This window comes from Chelonia mydas, chromosome 4, assembly GCF_015237465.2.
Source record: "Chelonia mydas isolate rCheMyd1 chromosome 4, rCheMyd1.pri.v2, whole genome shotgun sequence".
NCBI classification, from domain to species: Eukaryota; Metazoa; Chordata; order Testudines; family Cheloniidae; genus Chelonia; species Chelonia mydas.
In genome coordinates this window covers 86,982,512-87,001,617 of record NC_057852.1, presented here as the reverse complement: position 1 = coordinate 87,001,617, position 19,106 = coordinate 86,982,512, and the positions used below count along the sequence as shown (strand labels likewise).

General features: G+C 39.7%; 1 protein-coding gene across 4 annotated transcripts in view; it reads right to left on the bottom strand.

Moving 5' to 3' along the window:
* SGCZ (sarcoglycan zeta) overlaps nucleotides 1-19,106 on the bottom strand; it is a 793,251-nt gene that overhangs the window by 485,250 nt on the left and 288,895 nt on the right. For 2 of the 4 annotated variants that reach the window (XM_043546176.1, XM_043546175.1), the window contains exon 1: nucleotides 4,298-4,416. The exons of the other annotated variants lie outside the window; for them this stretch is intronic. The gene's annotated coding sequence lies outside the window, so the exon portion shown is untranslated. Of the gene's footprint in view, nucleotides 1-4,297; nucleotides 4,417-19,106 lie in introns of those variants that run through there. 4 annotated transcript variants of the gene reach the window in all.

Below are 19,106 nucleotides of genomic sequence, written 5' to 3'. Positions count from 1 at the left end.
AAAGTATCTTGTCTCCTCATTGGTCATTTGTCAGGTACCAGCTAGGTTATCCTAGCTTCTTAACCCTTTACAGGTGAAAGGGTTTTTCCTCTGGCCAGGAGGGATTTAAAGGTGTTTACGCTCCCCTTTATATTTATGACAAGTGCCCAACAGTGGGTGATGTTGCCAGACAAGAGGACCATGAAGGCTTGGAGTGGGACGTGAACCCGATGGGAGGGCTGATACTGGGGATACAGATCCCATCGCCTAGAGACTGAAGGTCTGTAGCTACCCCCACAGCAGGTATCACCAGAGAGTATCCAGGTCCTCGAAAGGAGGCCTAGGAGACTATGGTTTACAATATTCCCCATACCTGCAGTGCAGGTTCCTAGATCCTTTAACCCTTTCAGTTTTCCCCCTAGTTTACAGTGGCTTAATTAATTGTATGGGGTTTAAACTCAATAGTAGTGATCTGAGTCAGGGAAGTAGCCAGTGAGGAGAGAGTACTCCAGAGTGGGGATACCCTAGCCTCTGTCCTGAGAGACCAATGATGAGACTGGGAGATTAAGGCTCCCAGGGATCCTGGGCCCAGTCTTATCAGGGTTACAAACATGGGAGAGAGGAAAAAAAAAAGTCCTCACGATCAGGCAGGGACTCATTCTTTTGCCATCTGATTTCACTGGGGTAATATAGAAGCCAGGAAAATTCTCCATGATAGCAGGACCATTCTCCAGCTCACCCAGAGGTTTTGTCATAGCTTTGGAAGCTGAGTGTTAATATATACTTCTTCACAAGAGGGCTCTGCAAGTTTACTTTGCTATAGTGACAATGTAAATATTTGTAATGATGTAAGGTTTAAATTTAAATATTTGTGATATACCAGTGGTTTCATATTTATAAACTGCTAAGTTTCGCTACAATGGTTATTTCTACTCAACATTAGCTCTTTATCTTTCTATTTAATGGTGTATATAAGTGAATCCATTTTAATAGATAGAAGAGTGGATTCTGGAGTGGTCCCAGAAATAGTTCCTTGGCAAGCCCCATTACCACACTGCACCCAACTTCTCCTGGACATAGCAGAGAATGTGGTTCCTGTACTCATGAGCTTTCCCCAGTGGTCAACAGTTCTCCAATTTTCAGTGGAACACTCTTTTAATGGAAAAAGCCTAGGCACATAGACTGAGTCTTACTTTCAGAAACACTGGATTCTATCTATAGATATGTTCCCAAAGGCCTCTTGTTCCATCCAAATCAATAAGACTGATGCCTTTCTAGTAGTCAGCACTCCTGTGATAGGAGGTTGGCAAAAATACAGTACTATTCTAAAAATCAAGTAAGGCAATGTTCCCAGTTCAGTTCCAGTCTGCAACACCTGAATCATCTTTCTTGCTAGCTATTTATACCACACACTGACAGTCGTTGCTTTGCCAAATAGGTTAGTTGATTAATGTAAAAATTGAAAATGTTAACAGGTAGCAAATTAGATGCAATCAAATGAAAGTATCTACTGCAACAACTAAGCCATTCTAGCCTGCCAATGTTTTGTTTCCGTTCAGTTACTTCTCAGCGGATATTGGAACATTAGCTGAGAGAATTTAATCTACCAACAGATCATTTCTGGAAATCATCTACATGCTCATTCTATATGTAGGTTTTGCTTTTGTGTGTTTCATTTAAATGGAAAGGAATGTTGCAATGTCTGACCTACTTCATTTTTTTAAGTACTATTATTCTTCCATATGGTATATAATACTTTACACTTGCATTGCACCATCTGTGTGAAGATTAAAGGAAATATCTGTAGGCCTTACTGGAGCCCTAGGCACGGCTAACAGCCTAAACCAAAGGCCGTGCTCGGAATGGTAACATCTAGAGATCAGCTAACCAAGTAAGCCCATTGCTGATGGAAGAGGACGGTACAAGAACATTCAGACTTCTTAAGTAACACTGTAAACACAGTCCAAAGAGTGTGGTACAACACCACACCAACCCCTTGAAAAGATAAGGATGGGATGACAGGATAATGGATCAGAATGTTTTGTTTGAACTAGAGGGTACACAAAGGTAGTAATTAACATCTGGAGCGTAATACATAACTTGTTTGTAGCAATGTGTAAAAAGAATAGTCATAGGAGGGGCATATTTGATTGGCCTAAGGGACAGTTTTCTATTATATTGATTGAGCTAGCACCTTGTTGTGGGCATATACGGGCTAGTGTACGGTTACTGTTGAGACAAGTTACCTTGTTACTGTTGGGACCGCGCTTTGACAATAAACCTGAATGAGTGCCTTCACCAAACTGAGCCTATCCTCTTTCTTCATGAGTGACATCGAGGCCTACTGAATTGGCAAGCTGCACTGTCTGCTGATGCAGCTAACACATGAGTTCCACCAACCACACAGGAGCAAAAACAGACACTAAGCAGTATAGTGCTTACTTTATAGGTGAAGAATCTCAGGTAGAGGCTTAGCCAACGTTACACAGAAAGCTTGAGGCACAAGCAGGTCTCTTGATTGTCAGCCCTTTGTCTTAATGATAAAACGACCTATATTGGTTTCCTTGGTCTCTGTCCTTAGTGTTAAGGTCACTCATGAATCAGACACAGAAATAGTTCAATAAATGTTAACATAAGATTCCATGGATATAGCCTCATTGTTACTGTGTTCAGTTTCCAACTGCTCTTTTTGGTTGTACAGTTTTTGTATATAACGCAGATTTTTTTTTTTTTTTTAAAGCTTTTCAAAATCCTCAAGCCCAATGGAGCACACATTCAACTTTCAGAAAAAAAAAAAAGATCCCAGGAGATTATAATATAACTGCAAAAAAAAAGTAGAAGAAGAATAAAACATAACTTTTCAACCTTTGCCTGAGGGAAGCACAGCACCCCAGGGATGCAACAACTACCATCAAACTGTTTTATACACACCCACACCCACCAAAAGACCAAAGGAACCTTAAAAGCTATAGGAAGAGAAGACTTATCTAGCAATAAGTTTCTTACATATTTTCTCTCTTCTGGAGACTAACTTGGAATTTCAATCAACACTACGAAACAAGCAATCTTTTGAAAAGAAGTTTCTATTCCGAACCATCTTCAGGCTCTGGAGCAGAGAATGGGAAAGATGAACAAGTACTGTGTTTAATATTTGTATACCGTGAAAAGATTGACACAATGACAGGATCAGCAATCATGAAAGCAGATGCAGATCAGAAAGTCACTGCAAAGTAAATAGAGAGATATGTACAGAATGAAACAGTGTCTAAATGCATTGTGTCATTGATAGCCAGTCACAAAGGAGCATGACAAGGTTGTTTTGTCAAGGTTGAGTTCTACTAAAGGATATTTAGTAGAAACACTATAATGACAAATACAGAGATACCTTAAAAAACAGAATAAACCGTCCTAGATTAGTTAGCAATATGCCACTTTTGCCAAGAGCAGTCATATCAACATGTAAAGGTAATTGAAGATCTCAATAAACATTTTGAATATTATTTACCTTCAATAAATTGCCTTGATGAACTCTTTTTGAAAATGGAGGAAATTAAGATCAAGTGACCAAATGTGTGAATTAGGCACAAAGTAGACTGAGCTAACAGGTTATATTCAAATCCAGGTTAGACTGAGGCTAAGTCTTGGACTCTGTGTATTATTGTTTTTGTTTAAATTTCACACACCCCTGCAAAAATCTAGGTATGTTACAGACAACCAAAACACAAGCCTTAATCAAATATAAATACATCCCATACATTTACATACCACCTGCCTCACAGCCTCCACCGAATTTTTTCTACAATGCCTGAAAAGGCCAGTTTGGCTGTGATTTTTGAAGGTTACCCCAAATCTGGCTCTATTTTGTCCCATTTCAGGTCCTTATCACGCTGGTATCTGAACATCACATTATGCTGAGAAGTTCTATAAAATTTTGAACAAATGGAAGAAATCTAGCAATATTTCAGCCACTTTGGATCATAGGAGTGCAACCACTAGTAAAGAGACCCCTGCAACATGCTTGGATTATAGATTCTTGCTGGAGCACGCATCTATGCTGGTTTAGTTTGTAGAGAATTCCCAGAGAGAAAAAAAAATCTACATTAAGATGGAGTTAAGTTTGAGAGATTATATGTGTAATTTAAGGTAAAACAAACCCAACACATTATCACAATGTTGTAATTGTCACCAAGCCAAGCATTGCACACCCAGGAAATTCAAAACTAGGTTCCATTTTAAAAGATATCCAAGCATGGAAAATGAAAAGTTAGGGTACCCAAACAATACTAGTGATACTGTAATAGGACCCTCTGGCTCCTACCTCTGCTCTGGTCCACAAACAGCTCAGAGACCCTTGTGCTGGTCAAACACCTTGTATAATTTATTTACAATGTGCCCCCCATCACCTTCCTACAGCTCTGGTCCAACAGTCCTGGGACACCTACCACAAGCAAAACAGAGAAAAGCAGTCTCCCTCCATCTTTTATTGCCTCTTGTGCCTATTTGTAGCCTCTGCCTAATGGCTTAATTAGCCTTCCAGGTCTCCTCCACTCGCAAATTAGGCACAGCTCTGTTTAATCAGCTTTTCTGTATTGTTTGATTGGAGCTGCTGTGAGGAGAGGGCTGGCTCAGGTGTTCTTGCCTAGCACTCTGCCACAAGCACCAGGCAGCAACCACCCAATTCTGAATAATGCATTATAGTGTTTGTAGCCTCAGATTAAATAAAGTTGATCTTTTAATACACATTAAATGTATTCCTTTCCCCGTCATAGTTTCCTTCCAATCTTCATGTGTCACTTTTTAATTTTTTTTTAAATATATAGATTGAGTACAACTTAGGAAATATCACACTTGCCTGTACAGCTTTTACACCAATCTCCGTTCTTACACAACACCGTGCTAATTCAAATATCCTCAGCAGCATGCATGCTCCAAAGTATGGCTAGCCTTAAAACTGTATTGAGTGCTTTAAGAGCAGTGTAGTCAGTCACCTCCATCTAAGTACTGTCTCTAGAACAAACCTGAACTCTCTGGACTAATATAATCTCTCATTTTTGGTAAGAAAGATACTAAACTTATAACTCTGATGCCTCACCTGTGTTAAGAACATAGTAATGTACTATATTACTTTCACCTTTCTAATAATCTTTGCTTCTACTAAGTATTATTTTATTCCTTTCTCAATACAGGCTACATTCCCTCTCTAAGGGAAAAGAAGGACCAGCTAATAACAAAGATTATCAAAGCAATAAAATTTCTGCAGCACAATGGTGTGTGCATGAAGCCACAGAAATACTTATGTATTTGGCCACTGGTGGTGGGCTGAACAAGGAGATAGCGGAGCTGAAATATAATGGATGATGAGCTTTCGAAACCTGAGGAAGCATTAACCCAGGAAGTGCCAGAAAATTTTCACTTTGGAAGTCAGAGAGTGAAATGATAACTTTGGCTGGATGTATATAGGAGTATATTGCACCTGTTCTCTCTCCCTTCACCCCAATCATTAATATTTATATTTTGAAGCTCTTCACATTCACTTTTCTCAGTGGAGGACGGGTAGAGAGGAAGACTTGAGAGAGTAACAAAGGGAGATGATGGATGAGTTTATGAGGAGTAGAAGTGTTAAAGATAGGATGTCAATGAGAAAGTTAGCCAGGTGGCTTGTGGGCTGTGTGATGTCACTGAGTGTTGGAAGAATCAAATGGGGATAAAGAAATAGCAAAGAGGGCTGGAGGATAATCAAGGAAGTCTTGGAAAATATCTGGATGATCAGGACAGTCATTTGGACAACGAAAATGTTTTAGCTGACAGCACATAATCAGAGCCGGATGAAAGAACATAATGTGACACATGTTTGGATGACTTTAAAATAGTAAAGAGGACCTGAGCAACACATAGCAGCAATAAAGAGCTGTGGATTGAGATATGAGAGTTCAGAGAAAATTAAAAGGATGTGGAACTGTGGACACACTGGAGTTAGCTGAAGTGGGTGTCAAAGGAGTTCAAGGTGACTGATAGCCATCTCTCAAATACAAGATATTTCAGAGGTTCTATAATTACCAAGCAATGAAGTATATAATCACTAATGCAGCTCAGCATTGACCACATGGTAACTTGTTGTGAACTTATCTATATTGCACATAAACAAACTTTGTTAAAATAACATAATTAAGGTTGAGAAGTCAAGCACTTAAAAGTTAAGAAATACCAGATTTAAGATTAACTGCACCCACCCCCCCCCCAAAAGCAAGGTCCTAGGACCTGGGTCCAGAGTGCTTGCACACTTGACTCAGTCTGATTTGTGTGTGGATGGAAGGGGGACTTGGGCCACAGCCCAATCTTAATGTGCAGTGCAGGCATATCTTTAGGAGCCTTACACCTTTGGTGTAAATTAGAGCATCTCTAACTTATGCTGGGGTTAGGGTGTGCAGGATTGGGGAGTTGCAACAGACTTCTTGATTGTCTTTACTCGGCCTGGAGAATTTAGCCCTGTGCTCACACAAATATGTATTTCCTCAAACAAAAGGATCATTACAAAGGTTTAGGTGTCTTAAACTCCTGTACCACAAACATAGCTATAAAAAATAGCCAGGAATTATCTAGTTAAGCCCTCACACCCTACAACTATGATTTGCCTTCTCCAGAATACCTCACCTAAATGAATCACCCACACCAGACGACTCCTTCCAATATCTCCTCACAAAATATGCAACCTTTGATTCCAAATAAGTGGAATGATGAGAAAAGAACGATTTCACATATTACAAGTATGATTCATATGAAATGTTACCAAGGAAATGGGCTACCGAAGGGATGGCTTCATGAAGAGGCCTTGGACTGCCACTGGACTATGCACAGACTCCACTCCCCCAGACATCAATATCTTCCTCCTAACATCCCCCCCAGCATATCCTTTTAATTCCCTACTCCTTGCTTCCCAAAACCTCAGGCACTCTGCCTGCCTCCCCCATATCCTTGTTTATCCCTTTCTCCATCAGTCCCACTCATACTCATCAAAGGGAGCCACTCATGAGCTGCCATATAGAAGGAGGAAGGGAGGACCTGAGGGCCCACAAAGGATGAGTGAGGATGTGGGCAAGAAGCATGAGGAAAAAGTGAGGCTTATCCACAACCCCAAGTCCCATCTCTCTCCAGAGCTCGTTTCCCATTAACCTCTTTTGTCTAGTCTGCACCCCTGTCTCCTCAATATGCCTGTGAGGTATGTATCTGGAAGAAAGCAATGTAGCAGCATCTGAAAATGGAAGTAGTTTATGGAATTTAATTGGCTAATCTCAGCGTAGCTCAATGTGGTTATTCTGCATAAATGGAAAAGGTATTTACTCTATTTCAGAAGTTTTTATGTCTGAGGTGAGCCTGTGAAATTTGAAGTTTGTGACAACCATTATTGTTTAGCCAGAGGAAGCTAAATATATATGAGAAAAATCAAGGAAAAATTTCAAAAAGGAAGCATTTTTAAATGTTTCTTCAGCCAAAGTTAGTATTTTACTAAAGAAATACAAAGAAAATGCAGTTTTTCTATTAAAAGCTATTGTGCCAAATTTGGTGACCAAATTCAATCACTTAAGTGTAATACAGAGGTACTGTATTTCAGCCCTGCTGTAAATGCAACTCTCAATACATCCTAACTATAAAACCATGTCCGACACCTCCATAATGCACATGGAATATAATGTGATAATATGGTGTGGTGTAAAATTGTCACTAGTATGGGATGGCCACATTTGTTACAATGGCTGAAATTTACCCTTGAGCAAGATAGAAGCATGAGGCTTATGCACTGCTCAACAGGAGCTTAAGTTGTTCATGGGTCTTGTGTTGGCCCTCTGCACAGGGGTGAACTTCACTTATTTATGTCATCCCAAGCAAATGTCAATAAAAAAATGTATATCGCACCTTTTCATATTTTGCTAATGTTATTAGAGAAGAGTTATTTTAGAAAATGTGGAGAATTTTACCAAAAAAAATTAGTTGTAAATTTTACATTCAACTGCATGGAAAGACAGGTTGTCTTGATTACCACAAAAGGCACATTAGATTAGTAGTTGTGCTGCATCAAGTATTGAAATCTCTATGACAGTACTCCTTTGCTTGCCTGCAATGTGGCACAAGCAGTTGATTTAAGCACATGTAGTGGTGTCATGGGTCAAAGAGTACAGGCCAAGGAATGAAATACATGTGACTACTACTGCTTTTAAGAGTCTTTAAACATTATTTAAAATAGTTGCATTTCATATAACCTATGTGTCACAATTTTAAAGTCTAGTATCTCAAGAACAGCTGTGGTTGAAATGGATCTTTGGAAAGCCTAGAAGCCCTGGTATCCAATAGGAAACAGCACATCCTTTTAGCCTAGCAAATCAAAGAATATTGGACCATAAGATGTCACTGCTGCAGGGGAAAGTAGTTCTGGTCCTGGAACTGAGGGAGTGGAGGTGGGTGGGAGGGAGGCTTTTTTGTTTTTTTTTTTTTTTTTAAGAAAAGGTAGATACTGAGCCATTTCAACTGGAGTACTGGAAAGAGATGGATTAGAGGTAGAGTATAGGTGAGGGAAAAGATGCAAAATAAACGAAGTTTATTCATGTACTACATTTAGGGTTGGCACAATTCATTTTTTTTTATAATTCCAATGGATAATATCAATGTTTATTTTAAAGTATTTTTTTCCATTTTTAATCAATATAAATGTTTACAACTATGGGGAATTATAGGGCAGGTCACACAATGTGAAGGGCAGGTCAGACAGTTATTGACAATTATTTAATGACAGTAGATATTGCAATTCAGAAAGTTAAAGTATTATAACCATTAAAATACAAATTGTCAACATCACATTTAAAAATATACAAAGTTGATATCCTTAAATCAAACTCTTATAAGTTCTCAAGAAGCATTTTCTTATTTTACCTATCTGTAAATTTCTATTATTATTGATGGAAATGTTTTTTCATCGGTTTGTTTGTGTACAGTGAAATGGGTGTTTTCTGACATTTACCAATAAAAATCTAATCCTTCCAAGCCTATGTTGTAAGCTTTCCAAAGAAGGGGTAACAAAAAACCATGCAGATATATAACACTTTATAGAAATGTTAAGCAATAAACTATAAAAAGATACAAACATAGCTTTCACTGTCACAATAGCCTGCTAATATACATGATTGTTTTAAAATCTTCCTTACAGTATGAGGCTATACTGATTGAGACCTGGCACATGCACTAGTCCTGACTTCTGAAAAACTCAAAAATTCAGTAGCTTGATGCAGACTCGGCAGTGAAATAAGGATAGACACCTGCAAAGAGTTAAGCTTATTAAACTTTAACACAGGGCAGGGGAGCTACCCGCCCATCACCCATAGTCTCCTGTACCAGGCATTTAATTAGTTCCAGTGTAGGAGTTACAGAGCTCTTACCATATAACCCATAACTCAGGGTAGGCTCACCTCAGCCTACCTCCGGGACTTAGCTCAATCCAAGTCCTAGTACCCTTCCTCTGCGAGGGGGAAGAGAGAGTGCAGAAGGTGGGGACCTCAGCCTGCGATGGGCACAAGATCTGACCTTGGTCTGCAAAGGCCATAAGGTCTCATCCTGTCACATGAGCCCAAGACCCATCACAAAATCCCAGGCCTTTTACCTCTGGGAACTGTTAATTTTATCATTTTAACTGCACTAGAAGCCAGCCACAGGGAGTGCCAGAGACTAGCTTGTTTCCACCCCACCCAACCATAATGTCTGGTATCACAACTCCTTTCCAATCTATTCCATCACCTTTCATAGCCATATGTCAGCCAATGTTCCCGCTAATTTTTGACAGGCCATGTGTGCCAAAAATTTCTTCTGTGCAAATGTTTGTGCGCGTGGTGTTTCGCTGTGTGCACGGGGTTTAGAATCTGTGTGCGTGCGCACATGCACACAGCTTAGAGGGAACAGTGATGTCAGCGCCTCCATCTGACAAATATAAGCCATCATCCCTGAAAAACTCAGACAGATTGTAACAGATGTGCCTATGTTGTATCACTGAACCCTCTGTCTCCAGGAATATGCTGGTGACATCCCTATTCACTTTCTTTCTAGACTTGTCCACGTGGGCTGGGACTGCAGCTCCCCACCAAACCTGACTTGCGAGCCATACTAACCTAACCTCTGACCACAGCCTGTCCATACTAACCTAACCTCAAGATGTGGTAGGAGCTCCCTGTTGTCCCTCAGCAAGTGTCTCCCTCCCTCGCTGCTGGGACTGCTCCCTTTAACAGTGAGCCCCATCAAGTTCTCCCACCCGCTGTGGCATTTCTAGACAGTTTCCCCTCTATGCTAAGTGTTTCTCCCCAAGTTCTGTTTCATCTCCTCATGTGCATATAAAGAGATCCCCTTTATCTCTTCCCACAGTATTTAATTGTAGTTGGGATCTCTTCTTTGTGATGGGTAAGCCTTTAAAGTTCAATGAAAATTCCCCTGGCCCTAAAATGTTTTTTTTTTAAATTCTAATCAAGCTTTTTATTGCAGCTGTTCAGTTCATCAGAAGTCTCATAGTACCCCCTTAATACAAAATTAAGTTCAGGAAAAATAATTTTACACAGTTGAGCTGATGTAAAAGACTTTATATCCACTGATGACTGGATATAAAAATATGTACATTTTAGACAAGTTGACTAATTGGGAGAAATACATCTCCTAAACTGTAATATTTTGGTAAAAGTTTATGTTTTATGAGGCACATTGGAGTTTGCACATACAGTCTTTACTCTGACCCTCTAGAAACCGTAGGATCTTGCCTGAATAAAGTGTGCAGGATCAATCCCTGAGAGTGGTTTTAAAAATAAGGGCTAGATTTTGAGAGGACCTCACAGGAATGCACAAAAAGCTTTCTCTTCTCTTACCCTGCTCTAGTGATAACATGTGGAAAAAAATAACCAAAAAAGATGTTTTAAAAATCAGTTTAATCTAATCTCTCCAGACTACAAACACTAAAATGCGTCAATCATAATTATATGGTTATTGAATAGTATCACGACAGGGCAGAGTTAAAACTGTTTGGCTGTCTTAGTTGTACATTTCCTATATTAATATGTCAGGATTTCATTCAAGTTTAACCTTAGTTCTGAATTTCCTGCTAGATAATGCTCAGTTTTGAGATAATCATGACATCCCTGAAATGTATTTTGCCTTAAATTACTGACAAGTATTCTCTCAGCCCTAACTCCATCTTAATGTGGTTGGTATCTGGGAATGTTCATTAAGATTCAGACAATTTTGTTTGTAAAATGTACTGTTAATTAATCTTACATAGTCTTAGTGTATTTATCTTAAATAACTGTACTTTGTTATCCCAACAGTAAATTGGACATTGCTTTGTCCAATATGTGCTTGCACTATCATCTTTCTTTGTAAATTGCCATTTTAATTCACCTTTTGTTCTAATTTTTATAAACCAGGTTTTGAAAAGAAAGGACTTAGTTTTAATCCCTGTGCACTTGTACAGTTTACATGCTGATGCTCAGTATCTCCTTGTCAGGTGTCGTAGGTTTCCAACCTAGGCAGAGGTGTTGCTGAGCAGGAGCCTTATTCTTTGCACTTCTGCGCTGGAAAGCTACATATGGAAACTGCAGATGATACCACAAACAAGGGCTATATCTGTTGACTCAGACGGATCAGCTGACCAGTAGCCAACTGCCGATTATTCTAGGAGATGACCAAAGCTTCCTGTTCCCTACCACACCACTGTCTAAGCAACTAGTTGTTAGGCCTGCTGATGATCCCAACCCCTAATACCAAGTTCCTGCCTCCTTACCTCATTCCCACTCCTTGTTCCTGCTCCCAGATCCTGACCCTAGTTATTAACTTCAGCTCTGACTTTTGGCTCCAACTCCAGCTCCTTGGCGTGACTCTTGACCACAACCCCTGGGCTTTGACCATTAGGTTAGACTGCCCACATATGGGTCCTGCCACCTCTCCCATCCATACAGTATTGCCTGCAAAATAAATACGATATGAGAGTATCTGTTTACTGATCAAAATGCTATTAAATAATATCCAGTGTGTCTCAGTGGTTGACCAGAAGAAATTGTTGCCATATTGATATTTCACAGGTTATGAAGCATGAACCTAAAATTTATGCATCAGATTCGAAATGTAATAAGCCTTCTGCATTCAGACTACCAGATGACCCATCTGTGAAAATATTAAATGAGTTCTGTACAGATGTAATGCTCATCAAAAATGTTCATGCACAGCAGTTTCTATAAAATTACCCTCAATTAATGAAGTAAATACAGTGCAAATGCCCACTTTTGTGTCTTAAATAATTGATTATAGGATTTTGCTAGTTAGACAAAAGATTTGGGTTCGATTTTTACTGTGTATAATTACAAACTTAATGCTACAGCTCTGCTGTCCTGGATAACTTCGTACTGTATGTTTTGTTTCAAATATTCAGCATTCAGAATATCAAATGTTCTAAATAGAACTGTGAAAAGAACAGAAGTTCTGTTTCACAAAGGTTTTCTGAGTTTTCAAAATGTGTCTTTATTCAAAATTGGACTGAATACTGAAAATTTCTTAATTCTCTGTGAAGGAACATTTTAAAAATCATTTGGGATCAATTGAAACATTTTGCTTCAACAAAAATCAAAACATTTCATTTTGATTTTGACTTTTATTATAATACAAAATAAAACACATTTTAAGAATTCTTCTAAAAATAAAGAACTGAGACATTTCAACATTGTCAGAACTTATTTCCCAGTTTTCTTCTGGAATGAAATTCTAATGAAATCAAGCAGCATTACAACAGAACTGCCTATTCTGATAGAATATGATTCCATTGAAGTTTCTCTGATGGGCTCTAGATATAATACTAGTCAAGGGTACAGATATATATATATATAGTGTCATAGTTGGGTTTACAAGGAAATTGGTGATGCACGTGACATAACTATCTGTCAGATAGCAGGACTGAGCCCTATATGACAAATATTTGAAAGTGCCTCAAACTGGACTCCAGTTTTACACTTGTGATCAATTGTTGGGCAATTTTGTGGCACAATTGCATTAACTGCATGATGTATGTACACGAAGTTGGAGGCTTACTTATAAAGAAATGGCTTGTTAATATAATAAATTGCTTAAACTTTGCATAAAGTAAATTTATTTTTGTCAAAAGCTCTCGGTTATATTTGGAAAGGATTTCAGTTCCTTTCTTATGTATTTAATGACATTACATTAATTAAAATGTGTCATTTAGTATGAATACTAAAAAATAATGTTAAACAATTTTGTGCTTGAGAGAACCCCAGGCAGAGCTTCCAATAAATAAATACATACATAAAAATTGCTGATTATCTTTGAGAAGATAATAAATTAGGGAAACACCAATGCCTAAACAAGGTAAAACAGAAGGTATCTGCTGCTCAGGGCTCTGTTTTTAGTAGTTGATCAAATACATTTTTTTCAGAATAGCAGTTATTTGAATACAAATAAAAATGAGAATACTCCTCCGCTTCCTATTTAAAAATGTGAAGAAAAAAACATCAAATATTTCATCCACTGATGCATAACAACATTTCCTGAAGTAATTCATATTCTTGTATCAAGCAATTTTTTTACAAGTATTTTTGTGAAGAATCAATGTTATCAGCATGACAAAGATTAAATATCCTGTGTACATTCTGTTGGTGTAAATGAGAAAAAAAAAAACCCACCACAATTGCAGCAACATTTTAAAGAGGAACTTTTAACTGATAGTTAAGTGATCACGGTAGGGAAACAATGTTTACCAAGTAATATTTTAAATTCAGCTAACAAGAAGTTAAAATGGGTCATTTATAAAAAAGGAACATATAAATCCTTTTGCAGTTCATAACTGCGCTGCTTTTGTTGTGTTTGGAAATTTAAATTCCCACCCAGGCACCACGGCTGAGGTGTGAATAAGATTTAATATCTTTTAACATGTCCAAAAAAGCCAAAATCTTCAATTTCTGTGATTGTACATGTGGCTATCATGAGAATACTGAAATAAATCAGAACTATCTCATTTTGTAGAGTATGAGTCATGAATTTAAAGATGACTAGGACAGGCAGAGAATGGAGATGAGCTTGCTGCAGCTTCTATGATAATGGTTTGCCAACTGCCAAAAGAAAAGTGTATTTCTTAATATCTCTTGTTCATGCCAGAAAGAGATGTTAATCAGGTTAAATACAGCCTAAAGTTAAATCCATTTTAAAAAAGGATTCAAGTCGCATTTTGTCTGAAATGGTGCTGAATCTATTTGGAAACACTCTGTCACTTCTTCATACAAATGGCAAGTCAGTATTTTATCCCCTGCCTGTCAAAAATCAATGCCAATGCAGTAAATGGTTGGCACTAAACTTAACAGAGTTAATTTTTTTCTTGCTTCAGAAAACAAAACAATCTTTCTGGGACTCTCTAGCACACCACTGGCACCACTGCAAGCTGTCTCCAATTGTGAGGCCATGACTGCTTAAAAATGTTTAGAGGTTAGAGTTGTTTTTGACTCTGAAAATATTATAAAGTGCCTTAGATTTGTGGTACTATCCCAAAGGACCTAAGTAATTGATGGAAATTAGCAGGAGCAACATGGAAACTGTGTAAATAGACGAAAAAACTAAAGGTATTCCAGTAAAGCTGGTTGTTAAATTTCTGCAGCCCCTTTCGAGTGGGTGTGCCTCAAATACCACACCTGAGCCTCTCAGGGGCTCACCCCGGACTACAGCAGCAATGTAAGTAACCAGCAACCGAGGCTCAGGCTGCTTTTCCCAGATTGCTAGGGTCCAGGCTAGAAATGGAACTGGTTAGCAACACTACCAAAACCAGTCATAAGTCAAAGCTCAGAGACAATATTTTTTGTTTTGGCTGTATTTGCAGTGGAGAAGAGGGAAAAGTGTCACAGCCAGTGAGGACCTACGTAAGAGAAGACTTTGAGTCCTTTGGGATTTCTGGGACATTGGGCAGTGTCATCTCAGCAGAGACCAGAAATCCAGGAAGCTGAGGAGAGAGCCAGCTTAACGGCACATTTGAATCCAGACCAGAGGACCACAAGGATGATTGTACTAGCTATTAGTTTATTTTGATATTGTGTTTTAAGCTGGCCACCAATTCCAGCGCTGCACCACAAATCAAAGGCTGAGCCTTAATTCGCTGTTTGTCTAGGCAGGTGCTGAGGGGGAGCACAGGATGTTGTGAGCTGGCTGTAAATGCTGGGAGGGATAGAATTTATATATATTTTCCCCTATCGTGAGCTCCCCATAACTAATAAAGCTCCAGTTTGATTACTCTTCTTTACACATGGTATTATCAGGAAGGAGTTAAAATTCAGCCAGCAGAAAAGACAGAAACTTCTGAGAAGCAAGGACACTGACAACTGTAAACAACTGATAAGCTTATATGGTCAATGCCCATCCAGTAACTCAGTTCTTAGAACAGAATAAACCCTCCCTTCACTGCCCCCCAGATATCTGTAAGCACTCATCCCTACCCCCCACCCTGACTCCTTCCCCCGCAATGTAGCCATAGATGCTTGATGCAATAGAATGACCTCTATATGTATGTACTGTTCCTATTTTTATCTTCGTTCAGGGTTCTCTCTTGATTTGTAACAATGTCTGTCTCTGTATGTACAGATAAATGCAAATGAATTGATAAGAGAATGTATATAACTGGCCACTATGGCACCATATTTTTGAAGCTGCTTGTCAGTCTTCCTGGTACCGTGAATAAACCCCGTTCAGTATTGTCTGTGCTTGCCTGATTCTTGGGGAAAAGAATCTTTTTGCCTAACAGTTTTGGCGCAGTGAGCAGGATGTAATCGGGAATCCTTGGAAAGTTTCTCTCAACCAGGGATAGGAATGAGTACCATTTTACTTACCAGCTCTAGTGCACACCTTGGTTTGGGACTCCCCGAGACACCCTTTTGCACCCCTTTTTTAATAGGGACTACATATAGGACGCACAAGCAAGAGGACTGAATGGGACTGTGTTTGTGGCCAAGATCGTTGGGGTGCAGGGATCGCTGGAGGTGAAGGCTGCACTGCCAAGTACTGAATACCAGGGTGTGTGCTGCAGTAAACTGAGTACAAGGGTGTGCACAGTCAGTCTCCCCTGAAGTGCTGCTTAAGTGGGTTTCAGGAAGCTGGGATACAATGTCTTATGAATGGCCCAAAATGCATCAACGATACCCTCTACAGGAGGGAGACTCATTGACTGGCCCTGGGGAACATCAGTGATGCCCTCCACAGGAGGAAGATTCATTGATTTTATAAAAGGGAAACATGAGAAGGTTCAAAAAACGATGGCAAAAGATGGATGGAATGAGGGTATGAGTATGATGGATAGCGTTCTGTGGTGGTCTCGTCACACAAAAGAAAGATTAGGGAAAGGGATCATAATAATGTATTGCGAATATGAAAGAAAATTACAAGAGTTGGAAACACTCCAAAAAGATCTTATATCAGAGCTGAATCAAAAGGCAGATTGCAGCCACAAGCTGAGTGAGCCTGAAGCAGAAAACAAGGCTCTAAAAGCAAAACTATAAAAAAGAAAAAAAACTCCTCTGCACATCGTATTGGTGCTAGCATACACCAGAAGGGTAATTTTACTGACAAAGACCAAAATGAAATTAATTGGAAACACCTTGAGAAATAAATTCAGAATTGGAACCTGGCACACACGGGGGGAAGATCAAGATAATTGGTCCCCTCCTCCACCCCCCACACCCCTTTAACCCAGAATTAAGTGCCAGTGCTCTCTTGGCCCCTCTCCAAGAGACTACTCAGTGGTCAGGGACAGGTGAAAACAGAGTGGCTCATAATACTTATAAGCACACTCCTCTCAGCACAGAGGAAATGAGAGGCTTACTGAAAGATGTCCCTGATCTAAAGCCCAAAGACCCAAATTTGATATTCTGGAAAAGAATAAGCCAGATGGTTACCACCTATATGTTATATCCCAGGGATCTTTATATCTTAATAAAAGCTAAATGCCCCGATCTATCATGGGCCAAGATCCCTACAGAAGGACACCGAAATGGCGTTTGGGCCTCTGTTAAATTTGAATCTGAAAATGATATAACCCGTGCCTGCACTGAGTTTAAGGAAGCCGTCCAAGAAGCCTTGGGAAATGGAGCCGGTAGTTGGGGACTGATCATGGGCTGCGAACAAGGCAAGGACAAGCCTGAAGCTCAATATTGTGAGGGAAAGTGGGAGATGTATTCCAGTAATGCGGGTATTGCAGACCCAAAGAAAATGGATCAGGGATTTTTAAAGATGTTAAAGGAAGGTTTTAACTCCCACCTGCAAACAGCCCTTAATTTGGGAGTGAACCCAAGCTCTGATTATGAATCCATCTGTATGTGGGCCTCTGAATGCGAAGCCAGACAGGGCAAAGAGATAAAGAGCAAGTCTACTCACATTGCTGTGGTAAGAGCAAAAGATAATGTAAACTGTTATAACTGTGGATGTCTTGGACATACCCAAAAGAACTGCAGGCGCAAGGCCCAAGAGCCTGGTCAGGGACAGAATCACGGACAGTTGAATCCCTGCAGTACCTCGCTGCCCTTTCAATCTGGTCCTGGTCCCATCCTCCCCCTCCCCCCACCTCACAGTGTTTTGTATGTGGGGAAACCGGACACTGGGCAGCTGGATGCCCAAGCCGAGTAGCCCTGAGCAACCGGCGTCAACCGCTATCTCAACCAGCTGCCAACCGTTACTCACACCTAAGCAAAGAGGAAATTGCCAGGCTTTTAAATTCCATGACCAGCTAGGATCCAGCGGCCCCCCTTTGCCTGTCAGTAAAGATCATGCAGATATAAATTCCTCGAGGCCACCCTTACAAGCATAGATAAGGGGCTGGCCATGCACAATTCTCGTGGACATGGAAGCATCTGTTTCCATTACTGACCTCCCCCTCCCCACTACTAAACAGTATATTACTATTTCAGGGGTAGGAGGTGCACAACTCATGGCTTACAAAAGCTATCCTGTTCTTGTAAAATGTAATCTATTCTTCTGGACACAGCCTTTTTTTTTTTTTTTTCTCTTTGACAGATTTAATGATGAAACAAAAGTCAGAACCGGATCATATACCTTTCTTCTTTACACATGGTATTAAATATTGAGAAGACAATATATGGTGCAAGATGATAATCTTTCAGGTACTAATCTTCTGACTGGACCCTTTTATAGTGTAAACTGCTAGCGTCTTCACCCTGTCCCAACAACATACTATGTATAAAGTCAAAAGTTACCCCCCTTTCTGGGGTTTGACTTTGTCACCAAAAGTAACTTCAACTAGAATTTACAAATTCCATCCTTAGCCTTAGCTCCAGTCTTCACTAAAGCTGGGCAAATAATTGATTTCTTTCAGTGCTCTGGCAGTTCCAAAAAAATTGAAAAAAAATTCATTGAAGTTGAACCAATTCCAAAAATGGGGGGAAAAAATCACAAATTGAAAAAAAATTCTTTCAGCTCAAACTATGTACGTTGTTAGACCCAAAACATTTGGGGGGGGGCAGTTTTAAAGAGCTACATTCACACAATAACCAAAAGAGGAGCTAATGGGAGAGTTGCTACTGCTGTCTTCCTTATAACTTGTAGTCCAGTGGTTAGGGCCCTGGCTAGAATATGGAAGAACTAGGTTCAAGTCACCATCGTTCTGATGTGGGGAAAGAATTTGAACTTGGATCTCCAATATTGCAGGAGACCCAAGTCAGGTGTGGGACTTTCTCAGTCTGTCCTGGTGAAGCTGTTTCACTTTGTATAAATAATTATTAGAGCAGGGACTTGAACATGGAGCTCTCACCACCAGGCCATAGATTTATTTTCCCACTCAAGCTCTGGCCCACTGACTATTCACAGTGGCAATTCACAGTCATCCAGCCATGATCATTACACAGAGTAGCTGCTATATGGAAATGTACAATGATAACACAAGGCAGCCAGCAGGAAAATGCAGTCTCACATTAGCAAACCTGTAAAACAAGAAGAGAAACCGGTTGAAGTTTATGGTAATGGATGGAAACTGCCAGCAACCCATTTGGTGAATATAGCTATTTGGTCTAGAGGTCTGATGAGGGTATAGCACCAGCACTTCATATGCGCAGCAT